At 41.0% G+C, this 15,446-nt stretch overlaps 1 protein-coding gene across 1 annotated transcript in view; it reads left to right on the top strand.

The window, feature by feature from the left end:
• The first annotated feature begins 392 nt into the window (after window positions 1–392).
• The window catches only part of CPVL (carboxypeptidase vitellogenic like), a 157,362-nt gene continuing 142,308 nt past the window's right edge, over window positions 393–15,446 (top strand). Inside the window, exon 1 of the mRNA XM_079152569.1 lies at window positions 393–485. The gene's annotated coding sequence lies outside the window, so the exon portion shown is untranslated. The remainder of the gene's footprint in view (window positions 486–15,446) is intronic.

Raw genomic sequence — 15,446 nt, 5'->3', positions numbered from 1 at the left:
GTTCCATTATAATTTTATGATACTGCCATCGTATATATGGTCCATTGTTGACACTGTTATGCAGCGTATGGCTGTATTTTAATAAATGTAATTGCATTTCTTTGTTGTTTTAGTGAATGTGTGTAATTTTTTCACCCAGGGGAAACAAAATGAAAACAGGTATTACTCAACATTCACAAAACTAAGTGATTGTGAAATCAATTTAAACTTTCAATTGATGTTTTTGTAAGCTATAGCATTTATCCTTCTGAAGTTATTAAAACTGCAATAAGATTTTTGGTACCTTCTGGTTTTAAATGGTAAAGTATTTACTATAAAATCCATTTTGGTTTTCATTTAATTCGCTTCATTTTGGGCACAAGCATTTGTTGGCTACCAGAGGGGAGAAAGAATGGGGAGGTCTTGGTTGGCTCGGATTTTTCAGTTGGAAGAGACTAAGGATGCTCTCCATGCGCTCAGCCAGGGAACACTCTTGAAGGTTCCAGGTACAATCCCAGGCGGTCACAGCCCGGGTTCTTCCAGGCCAGGATGTGACTTCGAGTCCTCATAGGGAATGTCAAGCTGTGGAGGCCTTCATACTCTAGTGCGAGGATCGTGGGGGCAGAGGGGACGGGCACGTTCCTCTCTCTCCCTCAATGTGTCTCTGTGGGCAGTTTGATTTTGAGGATGCTGGGGAAGAGGGGAAGTGGAAAGCACCTTTAATTTCAACAAACCCCAAACAAGGAGGCTTAACAAGGGAAGAAGAGAGAGCAGCCTGGAAGTCTATTATGCTAGAAATGTGGGATAGGGAGAAAACCCAGGTTTTGGGGACAGGAAGCAGCAGCTCCCTACCAAGTGGATTTGGTCCTTGGGACCTTGCAGTTCATCTTGATATCATAGGAAGAAAAATCAGGCATGGGCATAAGTGTGGATTTGAACTCCAGCTCTGGACTTTGCTAGTTGGTGATATTGGCCATTTATTTAGGCCTACCAAGCCTCAGTCTTCTGATCTGAAAGACTAAGGCCACCAGTCACTTTTAAAATACAGAATTGTTTCTATGTTAGAAATAACATAGAAAGTGCCTACTTAGCACAGTGCTTGGCTTTTCAGTGGAAGGTAGATTTCCTTATGCATTATGATTAATGATAAAGATTGTGGTGAAGACAGAACAATGTTCCCAAATCTGGCCACTGAAAGACGGTGGTTGCCCAAAACTCTCTCACAGTCACCTCTCCAGCCCCAGTGGGTCCTAGTGAAATGTGCTTGGGTCTTGGAGCTAGTCAAGGCTATGCTGGAATGCTGGTTCCAGTATCCACCACTTGGGTGACATTGGGGACATTACTTCTTCCCCAGGCTTGATTTTCTCAGAAGTGAATGAGGAAGAAGGCACTCTTCCTTGCTTTTCCTCTTCCCCTTCAACATTTGACTAAGTTTTAACTTATTTTGTGTGAAATTAATAAGCATAAAGATACAATAATTTTTTAAAAATTCAATGAGAATGCATTTTTATTAATGTGAAAAGTAACTTATAAGAAAGTTGTTCAAATATGAGAATTGGAACACTTTTGGAAAAGTGCAGTGTACTGGCTTTTGTTAGCATATGAAAGTCTCTACATTTGTCAAGATCTTTCAGCTGAGTGGACTTGCTAAACATGTACCATGTACCCAGGCTAGTGGAGGTACAGTGGAAATCCTTCACAATGTGATGTCTGTTCTTAGCAAAAAACTGTTTTACTCATCTTTTATAGGTGTTGATTATTTGGGAGGGGTATAATTGGCTCTATAATATATGTGAGTCCTACTTATAAACCAAATTTTTTTTCAGTGGTGGGCATTGAACTCAGGGCCTGAGTGAGGTGGAGGCTAGGCAAAGCCTCTATCTCTACCACTGAGCTGCAGCCCCAACCCTACAGTGTGATTCTAGCTAGGCTCTTATTTTTTCCCCAGTTTTTTTTCTTTTTATTGGTTCTTTTTAGTTATACATAATATCAGAATTCATTTTGACATAATTATAAAAGCATGGAATATATTTTGCTCTAATTCAGTCCCCAGTATTTCCCTTTCCCTCTTCTCCTCCCTCCTTTGTGCTCTTCTCTCTACTCTTCTGATCTTTCTGCTATTTACTTTCAGTTTTGTTTTGTTTCTTTAGTGTCTTGCAGAGATACATGATGGTGAGATTCACTGTGGTACATTCACACATATACATAGGAAAGTTAGGTTAGATGCATTCCACTGTTCTGCCCTTATCCCATCCCTCCTCCCTGCCCCTCAATGCCCTTTGAATAGTCCATTGATTTTTTTTTTTTATTTTGATGAATCCCCCCAACACTGCCCATTTTTCCTTCTTCTTGTCTCTATTTTTATTTTGGACTAACTTCAGCAGAAAACTTTCAACATTTGGCTTTTGGGAACTGGTTTATTTCACTTAGCATGATGGTCTCCAGTTCCATCCATTTACCAGTGAAGGCCATAATTTCATTCTTCTTTATGGTGAAATAGTACTCCACTGGGCATATATACCACATTTTCTTTATCCACTTATCTGTCGAAGGGCACCTAGGTTGGTTCGATAGCTTTGCTATTGTGAATTGTCTAGCTAGGCTTGTATAACCTAAGAGGTAGGTGGGGTTGGACTGACAGTTTGAATGACTTAGGAAAGTTCATCCAACATAACTAGATTTTGTTAATGTATTTGTCATTGTTTGGGGATGCATATGATTTGTTAGAGAAAAATCTGCTACCCCGAGACACACAGGACAAAGACAGTGAGAGAAGAAGAGCTTACATACTGCCTCAGATAGTATCAGATACCCCCTTATTAGAATGCAAATAAATAGCTAATGGCTCATTCTTAATAGGAGGTATGGTTCATTTTAAAGAGCAAACATGATTATTATTCCCAGTGGTTTTATAATGTGGTGTTTTTATAGACTGAACTAAGAACATTGAAAAGAACTTACCTGGGGAAGTTTTCTCAGAAAAGTTCCTATAGAATAAGAAGTCACTAGTATCTGTATGTATATAAAAAAGGCTTGCCTGTATCTGCAAGCTCCTGAATTGGATCCCCCAGCTGTGCAAACAAACAAAAATTTGTATTGACTTTGGAGAATGGTTAAGTTGGGCAGAAAATAAGAATTGTAACTTACCGGTCAAAACCATGAACTTTTTGAAGTTTTATGCTGTATTGCAAGTTTGAAGTTTGAAGTAATAATTAACTGAGTTCTCTGGACAGCGATCAGGCCCTTTCTTCATGAAATTAGTCTCCTAAACATAACTAAAACCAGGGTACCAGGATTTCTCTTTCCTGGAAGATATTGGCAGGTATAGCCCTGATGGCAAAATCACATGCTTTGCTTTTATTGCTTTAACTCAAAGCCTGTGGGTAATGACTATGTTCTTAGAATAAATACTATGAGAAGAAAATTGTTAGCATCTTACCTTTCTAATACATTTGGGGCTTATCTCTTAACCTTTTCTCTGTAGTCTAATTCTATAGTGGTTGTTTTTAACTTGCCCAGGATTGATTACTGACCAAAATAATTTTTTAGGCATTCTGAGGCTAGCCCTTTTTCTTTCCTTCTTGAAACTTCATGTCCCATTAGTCATCTTTCTAAAAGACATCTGGGCATAATTTTGTACCTATATGGTTCTTTGGGGAGGAGGTATCCTAGCTCTCATGAGATTTATTCACTTAACTAATATTTCCTCCAGTGTTTGATAGTGAAAATGTTCAAACATTCAGAAGAGGTGAAAGAATTGTACAGTGTATATCTCTCCCCACCCCATACCATCTAGATTGTATTATCTTTCAACTGCTACTGATTAGTTCCTTCTACTGGTCTGAAACTGTGCTTAATAAGGCTATAAAAACATAAAAGGAAGAGTAAATCAGGGGAGAAGGAAGGTTTTGATTTGGCCTGGAGCAGTTCGTGAAGGGGTGATGTGACTTTGTTCTGGAAAGTTATGTTGGAGTCTCACTATGGAAGATACTGAATTTCATGACAGGAAGTTTATATGTTCTCTGGGTTGTAGTTAGGAGCCATTGAACGCATTCAAAAAAGAAGACATCTTATGTTTTAGAAAGCTCATTCCAGCATCAACATTAGGAGGACCTGAAGTCTGAGAAATGTGTTAGGAGGCTTTTCAAACACAAGGGTGGTGTTGTGAACAGAGTGAATTGAATAAAGAGGGTAAAGGAACTTAGGTGGGACTTCAGGATTGACTTGAGGTGTGGAATATTGGTGTTAGAAGTTAGGTCTCTGCAGTGATAGTGGTATCTCTACAGTGTGGTCACTATATCAGGAAGTCAGAAGAGGAGGAAGTTTGAACGGGATCATAACATCTTGGTTAGAGACCTTATGGGATTTCAGGGACTGTTTGGTGGAAACGTCAGCTGAGAGTAAGGATATTGTCCTGAAATGCTGACCAGCAGTTAAGACTGAACAAACATGGACTAGCAGTTAGTGCTTAGGGGATAGTTGAATGAGAAAGTATGGAAGGAGAGAAAAAAGGACAAGAACTTGAGGGAAATCAGACTGTTTAGGGTTATTGGAACAGAAAAGAGTACAGGTGTTCAGTTATCAGTATTTTAATGACTCTTCTGTCTGCAGTGTTATAATTCTCCTTAATACTAACTTACAACAGTCCCTAACTAAAAACCATCTCCATGCTAGTAGAGTGGAATAAGTCTTTCCTCTGCTTTGTAGGAGGTACAGAAAAAGCTGAGGGTAGGGGAAGGAAGAAAGTTAATTTTTTAAATATAGGACTTTTAGAATATATAGAGCTTTATCCATGTAAACCACTTCCAAATAGAAAGTCTGGTAATTTAATGAATTTGTCTGTCTTTTCACAAGGCAACACCCCTCTATCTGGAGTCATATTTTCCAAACCAAACCTCAGGTGTCAGTGACCCTTATTCTAGATGCACAGTCACCAAGACTTTATCCAAATATTAAGCAACCAAAACTACTCCTTCCCTTTCACTTTAATACTCTAATCCATGCAGTGTGGTTAAAAAAATATTCAGTTCTGTAAACTCATCTTATTATAATTACCACTTGCAAGACAAGTGAGATTAGATTTATTTAGAATCTGCTGTGCTGCCAGGGACTGTTCCAGGATCTCAAGTACATGCTGAGGGTAGGGACTGTTTTTTGTGCTATGTTACAGAAAAAAACCATGTATAATCTCACATATTCCTCAGCATCACAACAAAAGGCAGTGTGCTTCCACTCAGAATGCAAGTAATTTGCTTAAAGGTACAGGATTTTAAGTGAAAGAAACCACATTTGAAGCAGCATATGCACACTCTAAAGCCTTCTTACTGCCCCCTTTGTCTGTGTCGTCTTTCCAAATGCTTCCCAACTGTGTGCCATATTAGGCATTTGCACACGTGGTTTCCTTGCTGTGGCTACCCTGGCTTGGGAGGTGTTCAACAGGGAAGCCCAAAGTAGAGTCGCAGAATTAGTTTTTACTGGTGGGGGGTCTGCCCTCTTGTCCTGTCTTATTTTCACCCAACTTCTTAAACTCTGCGCAAAGGACTTACCGCTCTCAAAAATGCCGACCCCCTGAAAGTGATGTGATTATGAAACCTTCCTGCTTCCCTCACTTTAATGATCACTTCTTTAATTTTCCTTAAGCTTATACCTTCAATCCCTGTTGTTTTAAGGGTGAAATTGGGAAAAATTAGTTTCTGTCACTTGCTTTTCCTTGCCAATCTTGTGCCTTTCCCCCATCATCCTTTGTGTGTGCGTCTCTAAGGTCACTTCTATTTATTTTCCTTTTATGTAAGAATTTGGGAGGACAGAGGGACAGGATGTGGAGCCCACAGCAATTTCACCCCGATGGCCATTGGTAGTCATAACAATTGTGCTCTATATCTTCAAATCTTGTTTGCTGAAGTTTCAGGTTGCCAGTTGTATAGTGAGAAGTGGGGTTTGCATTGCTAGTGGGATCGTGATCCAGCGAGGACTTAACAAGAGCAGGGTTTATTGGTAGTGAGTTACAGAGTGGAGCCTTTGAGCTTATTATAGTACTTACCCAATCTGCCTGGAGTGGCTGGTTTTTGTCTGTTTTCTTTTCTCAAATGAGGGTTCCTTGAAAGTAGGTCTTCTCTCTTTTTCATCTGAGACACCCCATAAGTTTTGGCAAGGTGTCTCACCTTGTAGTATATGCCCAGAAAATCTCTAATGAATTGAGGAGACAAATCTATTTTCATGAGGAAAAGTGTGGAAGGACCTGTACTTTTGAATGGACCAAGAAATGTTTTTATTCAGTGCTGAGGGAGGATAGGAAGGTTGCAGGAAAAGACATGGCCAGGCAAAAAACCATTAGCTCCTAAGTCAGGTAGCAAGAAATGCAGAAAGTCAAGGGTGAAGCTATTCAGAGGCATGTCTGGATCCTATGATATGAGTTTTGTATTTGATGCAGGGTGATAATGGCAGCCATAGCCAATTCTGAAAATGTAGACCATTCCTGAATGAGTGTCTGGATGAAGAATATAATTCTCAAGTAGCTAATCAACTGGAAGTAATTAGTTTCACTTTATTTTGTTTTCTTCCCCTCTCAGTATTGGGGTATTTATGGAATTAACTTGGCTTGGAGGACAGTGACCTGCTTGTGCCACTGTGACACAGAAGCTTCCTGGACTGGCAGATGGCAGTGCTTGCTGTGACACCAAGACTTCTTCCCCAGTTCACTGTACACATGTATCTAAGGGTCAGGGTCTGTTCAATCTAGACTTTATTTCAAAGGAAACTGGCTGGAAGTTGCTGTTTTAGAATTTGTTGATAGGGTTTGGTTGTTTAAAAATCTGTGCCCCAGGTATATGTAATTGAACCAGTTTTTGTGGCACAGACCCCAAAATATCCTTTCTTAGGTAGCTGGCTTTACAGTAAACACTGACCCACATGTGGAGAGGTTCAAGGCCCCAGAGTGAGCTTGGGAACTCTCTCATCAGGGTGGCCTGCATGAATCACCACTGTGACTCACACCCTGCAGCAGTTTTATCTCATCTTCTTGGCTGCTATTTTGAATCCTAGACATTCCAAGCAGGGAGAGGATGTTGAAAATCATACCGCCCATCTAACCTCCTTACAAATTCAGGAACTGAAGTCCAGAGGGAGAAACAAATTGACTTACCCAAGGATACACCTGTTGACACAGTCATGGCTGAGACTTGAACCTTTGTACAGGCAGGAATTGTGGCAGAGGGCTTTCCTTGTGTGTCTCAGAACAATATGGAGGGCCTCAGTTCCCCTCCATGGACTGGCTTTATTTTCTCTTCTCTCTGTACTTCATGGTCTCCTTACATTTCTGTTTTTATTTTATTTTTTTAATACACTTTCCAAGTGGGATATTAAAGCCCACTGATCAAAGACCACTAGGAATATACTTATAATGACGCAAAGGTGGTTTTTTTAGTTTACTTGCCTCCAGACCCAGGGGCTTGGGGAGCTAGGAGGTGGCCTCCTCCAAGTCTGGCCTTGCCCTCTGAGAATCAGGGAGGGATCTATCTGATTGCCTGGGAAGTTGGACAACTAACTTTCTCCAATCTCTGTTCAGGACGTGGGAGGGACTGCCCAAACAATATCGTTGATAAGAAAACAACAGTAAACTCAGAAGAAAGAATTGCCAGTCACTCTGCAAGTGCAGTGTGGCCTTGAGTGTGTAGAAATACTGCATGGTTCTGCCAGGAGCATCTCAGTCTGATCAGTAGCAAGACCAATTTGTACTTTCTTGGGGATCTTATTGTCTCTCTGTCTTTGTCTCTGTCTGTCTCTGTCTCTCTGTCTCTGTCTCTCTCTCTCTCTCTCTCACACACACACACACACACACACACACACACACATACTCACACATGTCCCACAGTTGCTAGTTAAACATGGCACAATCTAGTAGCTGCAGATCTTGGTGGTACCACCATGCACCCACCCAAGTCTAAGTCAGATGGAAGTCATGCAGTTTCTTTGTTCTACTTCAGCTGCCCCTTTTCATCACTCACAGGGCTCTGCCTGACCTTCCTGCCTGTTGTTTCTCAGCCTGCCCTGACCACGCTGTGGCCTTGCCTTTTCACCAGCCTCATTCAAGCCCCCATCGTCTGTTCTGGCTCACAGTGAAGTCTGCTCACTTCCCAGCTTAAGCCCGCCCTTGCACTATGGTCATAGTATTCTTTTCAAAATGCCAAGCCCCTCAGTGGTTCCTAGTCACTAAGGATAACAGTAAATGTCTTAGAACATATTACAAGTCTCCACCACCAGCCCTGCACTGACTCCTTTAGGTTCCATTCTGCTCCTCCTCCACTTCCTCCATAAGCTTGTGTCCTGCCTCTGGATTGGTTATCTGTTGCTGCATAACACCTTTTTAAATGGCATAAATCCCATCCCCCCGCTTCTGCAAACTGGAGCAACAAGACCAAATTGGGGGGGTGGGGATGGAGAGATTCGTTTAACTAGGAGTTTTGAGACCAAGGTTGGAAACTCGCTTGGAGATTTACAGTAGTCCAGGCCAGAGAGGACAAGAACTAGATTCGGCTGAGGATGTGGGGATAGAGAGAAGAGGGTGGGTTTGAAAAAACATGTAGGAAATTCAGTAGGTGATTGCTTTGAGAAAACAGCTAAGGGTAAATAGATAAGTCAGGAGTAAATCTAAGGTTCCTGCCTTTAGGGCTTGACAGCATAAGACTATTTCCAACCAAGACAGAAAATAGAGAAGGAAGGACATGTTCAGGGAAGAAGATCATACATTTAATTTTTGAGTTTCTAAATTGCATATTTTTGGGGTCGGGAGGAATACCGGGGATTGAACTCAGGGGCACTCGACCTTTAAGCCACATCCCCAGCCCTATTTTGTATTTTATTTAGAGACAGGGTCTCACTGAGTTGCTTAGTGCCTGCTTTTGCTGAGGCTGGCTTTGAACTCGAGATCTTCCTGCCTCAGCCTCCCAAGCTACTGGGATTACAGACATGCGCCACTGTGCTGGGCTTCTTCATTACTTTTAATCTGTGTCAATGCAATACATATACATAGGTGAAAATCCAAGGATTAGTATAGTTCTCATAATAAACCTATCCTTCCTTTATCTCTGAGACTTCCTCCTGTACTTTTACCTGTATTTATCTCCAATATCTTTTTCTTTTTCTTTCATACCCGTGTTTGAACTCAGGGGCACTGGACCACTGAGCCACATCCCCAGCCCTTTTTTCTGTTTTATTCGGATACAGAATCTCACTGAGTTCTTTAGGGCCTCACTAAATTGTTGAGGCTAGGATTACTGCACCCCACTCATCTCTAATTTCTAAGTAATCTGCCTAGTCTTTTTTCATAGTTTGAAAATTGTACCTTTTGTTACTTTGAACTATTTTCTGTTTACTTCTTATTAGAAGGTGAGAACATAGCACTTTTACATACCTTATCTTCCAATTTACCTTGATTATAGAGCTTTTTTTTTTTGCTAAGTCAATATCTAATGCTTACCTTATTATATAAATATTGCTCATGGTTGAGCCAAATAGTTCCCTATAATTGCAATCCCTTTCTTGTATATTTTAATATACTTCATTAACACCTGTCTCTTTTTGGATCATTCCAAATGCCTTTTTAAAATGACATTCTGCTGTTTACTGAATGCAATGTCTTCTCTTAACTCCTTAAGGATATATAGAATTCCCCTGGCCCAAGTTATTCTGTTTGGTGCATTTCTATTACTTCTGAGGTTCCCCTCCGCTCCCCGTGTAGTTCCTTTTGCATTTTCTTCCAAGTTGGCAGCTTTCCTGTGGTTCCTTGCAATCTGTTTATGTAAGTGTGAGAAATTAAATTGCTGGTTGGAGGCTCCATTGTGTTGAAGGGACCTGTCAGCAGTTAGTTGTTGGAGGGGTCCAAGGCATTTCATCGGAGGACCCCACATCTGAGTTTGTAGGCTCTTTCTCCAGGAGGATCCAGCTCTTGTAGGGAGGATTCCTGCATAGGATGAGAATGGAGAGTGTGTGGTCCTGGTTGCCAAGTTTCTGAGTGTTCCAGGGGTGGGGTACATTGGCGAGTAGACATAGTTTTCAGTAGGGTGACTCCTTACTATTTCTCACAGTTCCAAGTCCAGACTGTTTTTGGTTCTATTTTCTGAAGAATAACTTTTCTATGGAATAAGTCTCTCCCCTGCTCTGTTAGCAGGAAGGGAAGCCCTGAGAACCTGTCAGGGTTGAGGGACATCCATCACTGCTCCCTCTGCTTCCGGCCTCAGGCTTCACTTTGCCCTCTGCAGTACCCAGTACTTTCCATTTTGAGCCTTTCTGCCATTCTGTAATGTGAGTTGGCTTGTTTTTCATTATGTTCTGCTTGCATTCTCTGCAAACCATTTGTTCACTTTCCCATCTAACAACAACACAAGTTTGATCTGCCTCATTTACTTTTGTCTCCTGTTTTCTTGGGCCATGAACTTTATACCTTTTAAAAATGTCTTTACTCTCATTTTAGGGAGGTTTTCTGTGGGAACAGAAGTAAATGTGTTTAGATCACTGTTTTAGCAGAAGGATTAGGTTCCATTTCAATGTGTTGAGTTTAATAAACTCTCAGGACATCAGGTGAAAGTGTCAAGTTGTTGATTGGATTGATGAATCTGAAACTTTTGAGAAGAGCTGTTCTGAGTGGTATCAGTAGAAAGTGCTGGGGGAAATGATGACCACTCCGGAGAGTCTGTGGGGGGGTGAGATAAGCTGTGAACCAGGGATGGAAACCTGGCTCCATAATTAAGGGCAAGGTATATGAAGAGGAGACTCTGAAGGAGAAAATTCTAGAGGATCCATGAAAACACAGACTACAGAAGACAAGGCAATGATAGAGTTATAAAGGGGGCAATGGGGCCATGTTAGAAGTCAATTATAGGCCAAAATTTGTATTTTGAATTTGGATATATGGAGATCATATTAATGATCAATCAATAGATGGTAGCAAGAAGATGTTATGGACAGATGTCCGAAGGCAGCAAGTAACAGTGAATATATATTTGTATATGAGAGAGAGAGAGAGAAAATTTGCTTTCAGAAACTGCTAACAGAGCAATACTAGAAATTGTTTCAGTGGCTCAATAAACAAGACAAACCAGTCCTGGACTTTTTCTCTTGTCTCCATCTTGGATAGCTGCATGTTAGATTTTAAAATCTTTAGTGAGGGGATTCTATAAGTGTGTGCCCTTTATTAGCCATGTGTAAGCATTTTGGTTGGTTTGACTTTAGAGTTCCTTTCCCTTGCCCAACTATTCCTCCTCATTCCCCTTGAGACTTCATATTTTGCATACGGTAGTTGAAGCTGATACTGGTAACCAAACATTTCTTCATTTGTGTATATGTGAAAGACTCTAAGATGCTTTGTATTGCTGAAACCCATTTAATTTTACTTAACCCAAAATTTCCAAACATTTTTCCTTTATCTTGTTGCACTAGTATTCCAGAAAGAACTCTGTGGAACATCCTGGCTTACAATAATGTCAGGAGTATCTTACTTAAGAAATCAATTTATCTTCCTTTTTTTCATTTCCTTGCTAACCACTCAAAAATTTCACTTAAATGCTTAATAGGAAACTTAAAGTAGAACTCTTGGGGTTTTGCACCTTCCTCCTCCATCTCAACTTCATCCATAGTCTCCCCAACTTCCCATTGGTGGTTTTAGCATACATGTATTAGTTTCCTACAGCTGCTGTAACAAAAGACCACAATTTGGGCAACTTGAATCAATAGAAATTTATTGCCGCACAGTTCTGGAGTTTGGAGAAGTTCATACTCACTGTGTCAGCAGGGCATACCCACTCCGAAACCCCGCGGGGAAAACTCTTCCTTGCCTCTTTTGCCTTTTGGTGTTTGGCAGCAATCCTTGGCATTCCTTGGCTTACCTCTTCAGTCTTTGCCTCTTTTGTTATGTGACTGCTTTCTTCTGTGCCACTCCATCTTTGGATTCCCTCCTTGTTTTTATACTGACATGAATTATGTTGAATTGCAGTTCCATCCCACTCCAGTATGACCTCATCCTACCTTAACACAGTTTAACCCACAGTGATGTATATGCAGTCACTCTGGGCCAAAAAAAAAAAAGCTTGATTTTTTTGCTATGACTTGAATGTCTCTCAAAAAATTCAAAGACTTAATCTCTAAATTCGTGTAAATGGTTTTTGGAGGTGGGGCGTTTGGAAGATAATTAGTGTTAGATGAAGACATGGTTGTGGGACCTCCATGATGTCATTGAGGCCTTCTAAGAAGAGTAAGGGAGACCCCAGCCAGCTCATCTGCTCTGTGTCACCATGGCATGTCCTCTGCCATGTCATGATTCAGCAAGAGAACCCTTCCTAGATTCCAACCAGATGCTGGTGCTCTGAGACTTCTCAGCCTCTGAAGCCACCAATTAAATTTCTGTTCTTTATAAATAAGCCAGTCTCAAGTATTTTGTTTGACAAAGACAGTTGTCATCTCTAGTTTTCCCTTCAGTCATTATATCTTACCTATTAACAAATACTGCTGAGTCTACCTTTAAAATGCAGCTGACCATTTCACTAGTGCTATTATTAGTCCCTGGAGTAGCCCCACCCTCTTTCTTCTCTCCTGAACCATTTCATTGGACTCCTACCTGGTGCTCTACTTCCATTCTTATTCTCCTAATGTCTACCTGCAGATAGCAACCAGTGTGATCATTTCATAAAGTGCATCAGACAATATCACTCCTTGCTTATAACTTTTCCGTGGTCTCCCATTGTTAACCCTTAGGCAGACAGAGAAAACTACAAATTTGACTCCTGCCCACCTTATCACGAGCACTCCCTCTTCTACTCTCTGTGGTCCCACCAGCCAGTGAATAAGCTTGTTTGTACCCGGGGGCCTTGGCTTGATCTGCAAGGCTGGTTCTTTCCCATTCCCAGGCTGTCTACTCAAAAATGTATCTCCTGACCATTGTTAGTCCAGATGCTTTTGGGAGGGTGCACAGAGAAGCATCTGGAATATAGATGTCTCTCCAACATGTTTGTTGAAGGAATAAAAATCACAGAGTATATGACAGAATTGTTGTTAAGATTGCACAAGAAAAGACTTTCCTGGTCAAATATTGTTAGTTTGTGAAATACTGAACTTTAAGAAGAACTTTACAGAAACATATTAGTTTAATTCTGTGGGAACATATATGTATTTTCCAAGTTACCTAAATAGGGAGGATGGACCTTGGCCCCAGTAAAACATTTTGAGAAATCCTGGTCTAGGGCTATAGTTTGGTCTTTGGAGGCTGATTAGGACTGACAATTGTAGGGAGGAGAAAGTCATATCTTTTCCTTGCCCAGCACAAGGTTCAAGGCTGAGACCCCTATAACATAAACAATAGGAGATTAGTAAGAGGAGAGCATAGCAAGTTTATTTAACAAAGGTTTAAGTGACACAGAAGCCTTCAGAAAATGATGAGTCAGAGACCCAGGGAATGCTGGATGGTTGGGCAGAAGTGAGACTGGAGGACAGAAGGGAAGGATCTGATGGCAATAAACTGGGGAGTGGGGGGAGTCCGCAAGTCCTGTCCAGACCCTTTGGGCTTCTCCAAGTGGCATTCTTCTGGTACCAGTCTGGAATGAAGGTCTTTGTGACCTACTTTCAGTCAAGGTGAGTCAGAAAATTCTTTTACGATCAGCTCTCAGGAGTAAAAGGTGGGAGAAGGTCAAAGAGACCTTCCTGCACCAATTCCATCAGCTTAAAGTAGTCAATGTGCCCAGGTGCCATGTTTTAAGTTGTCACCTTCTGATCCCTGAGCCTTAATTCTTTGCTCTACCACTTACTACCTGAACCTGTGAACCTGGACAAGTAATGTACATTCTCTGAGGATCAGTTTCCCAAAAGCTACAGAATGGAATGATTATAGTACCTATCTGGTAAGGGTTAGAAATTAAGCAGGGAAAGCAATTAGCATAGTTCTTTGTCCATGGAAAGTGTTCAGCAATTGATAGTTATTACCAGGGTTATGACTGTGACTATGCCTTTGATTATGAACATAATTTTTTTTGGGGGGGCACCAGGGATTGAACTCAGGGACACTTAACCCCTGAGCTTCATCCCCAGCCCTACTGTATATTTTATTTAGAGACAGGGTCTCACTGAGTTGCATAGCACCTCACTTTTGCTGAGGCTGACTTTGAACTCATGATCCTCCTGCCTCAGCCTCCTGAGATGCACTGCTGGGATTATAGGCATGCACCACTGTGCTAGGCATGAGCACGATCTTTAATGCTCAAAACCATCCCTAACATTTTGAAATATCTCTGCTTTCACTTCCCATCTCTCCCCCCACTCACTACTGTTTCCTCTGGGTGGGTGAGATATCAAGGCCAAGCTCCTTACAGTAGTGCCAGGTCACATTATTTTCTTGTCTTCTAGTCCTTCTCATTCTCTGCCTGCCACACCACTCTGGTTTGTCTCCTGTTCCTGCAAGCCCAAGGATACTGCCACAGAGATAGTGACGCTCATTCATTAAAGAGATTAGGTACCATGGTCTCATGCCAGAGGTGTGGCCTGTGAGGAAGAGATAGGCGTGTAAGTGTCAGTACCCTCCACCTTGTATGTTATGGTCATGTCTTCTCTGGGAAGAGTGCTTCAAATATGAATTTTAGAAATTAAAATGATATCTTCAGGAAGATGAATAGTGGATCCCTCAAAATAAAAGTCTTCTTTTACCATTTGTTTGCATAGAAATTCTTTTCACAAAATAGCCAGAGTTGGGATTTAGGTTGGCATTTAATTCAGGGTTACACAATAGCCCTTTATTGCCAAATTCAAATGATTTGGATGCACTTGAATAATCTTGAGAGGGGAACTGCATCTTTTTTTAAATAGAAGAACCATTTTGTGTGCCTTTTATTACAGAAGGAATGAAAGTGTCTATTACTAGTTGGTTTATTTTTAAAAATATTTTTATCATGTTGGGATCTAAAGCAGTTAAAAATGTAAGGGAAATCAAATAACTATTTTAATTGCAGCTATAATGTTTATTGCATGAAACATCATTACTCTCTTGATTGGAGTAGTCTGCAGTCTAAATTGGAGAAGAGAAAGGGACAGAACAGAAGCTGGTTAAAATGTTTGCCCTTGGTTTCTTTGTCCTTGTCCTAGAGTTTTTATTCTTTTTTCACCGAGAGAACACATACATTTCTCAGGTTTCTTTGCTGAGGACTTCATAGCTGGTATTTTACCTTTGCTTCCGTGCATGGAGGTTAACTGGGTGGGTTTTCCCTGTGTCGCTTCTGGCCATCCCAGTGGGGATCAGAGTGTGAGCTAAAGGAAAGTAGAATGCAGCTCATTTTACAAATAATGCACATGAGGCCAATATGTGCAGGCAGGTGTTTAACAGCTGGATCTCTGGGGGGAAAAGCCCTGACACATGGTGTTTGCTGATTTCTGTGATGTAAATACTGCCATCATGGCTGATGTTAATCTACCAACATGGCTGCTTGTATGCAGTG

This window comes from Sciurus vulgaris (assembly GCF_902686455.1).
Source record: "Sciurus vulgaris genome assembly, chromosome: 8".
Classification (NCBI taxonomy): Eukaryota; Metazoa; Chordata; class Mammalia; order Rodentia; family Sciuridae; genus Sciurus; species Sciurus vulgaris.
The sequence above is the reverse complement of the archived record's forward strand: the minus strand, read 5'-3'. Positions and strand labels throughout refer to the sequence as shown.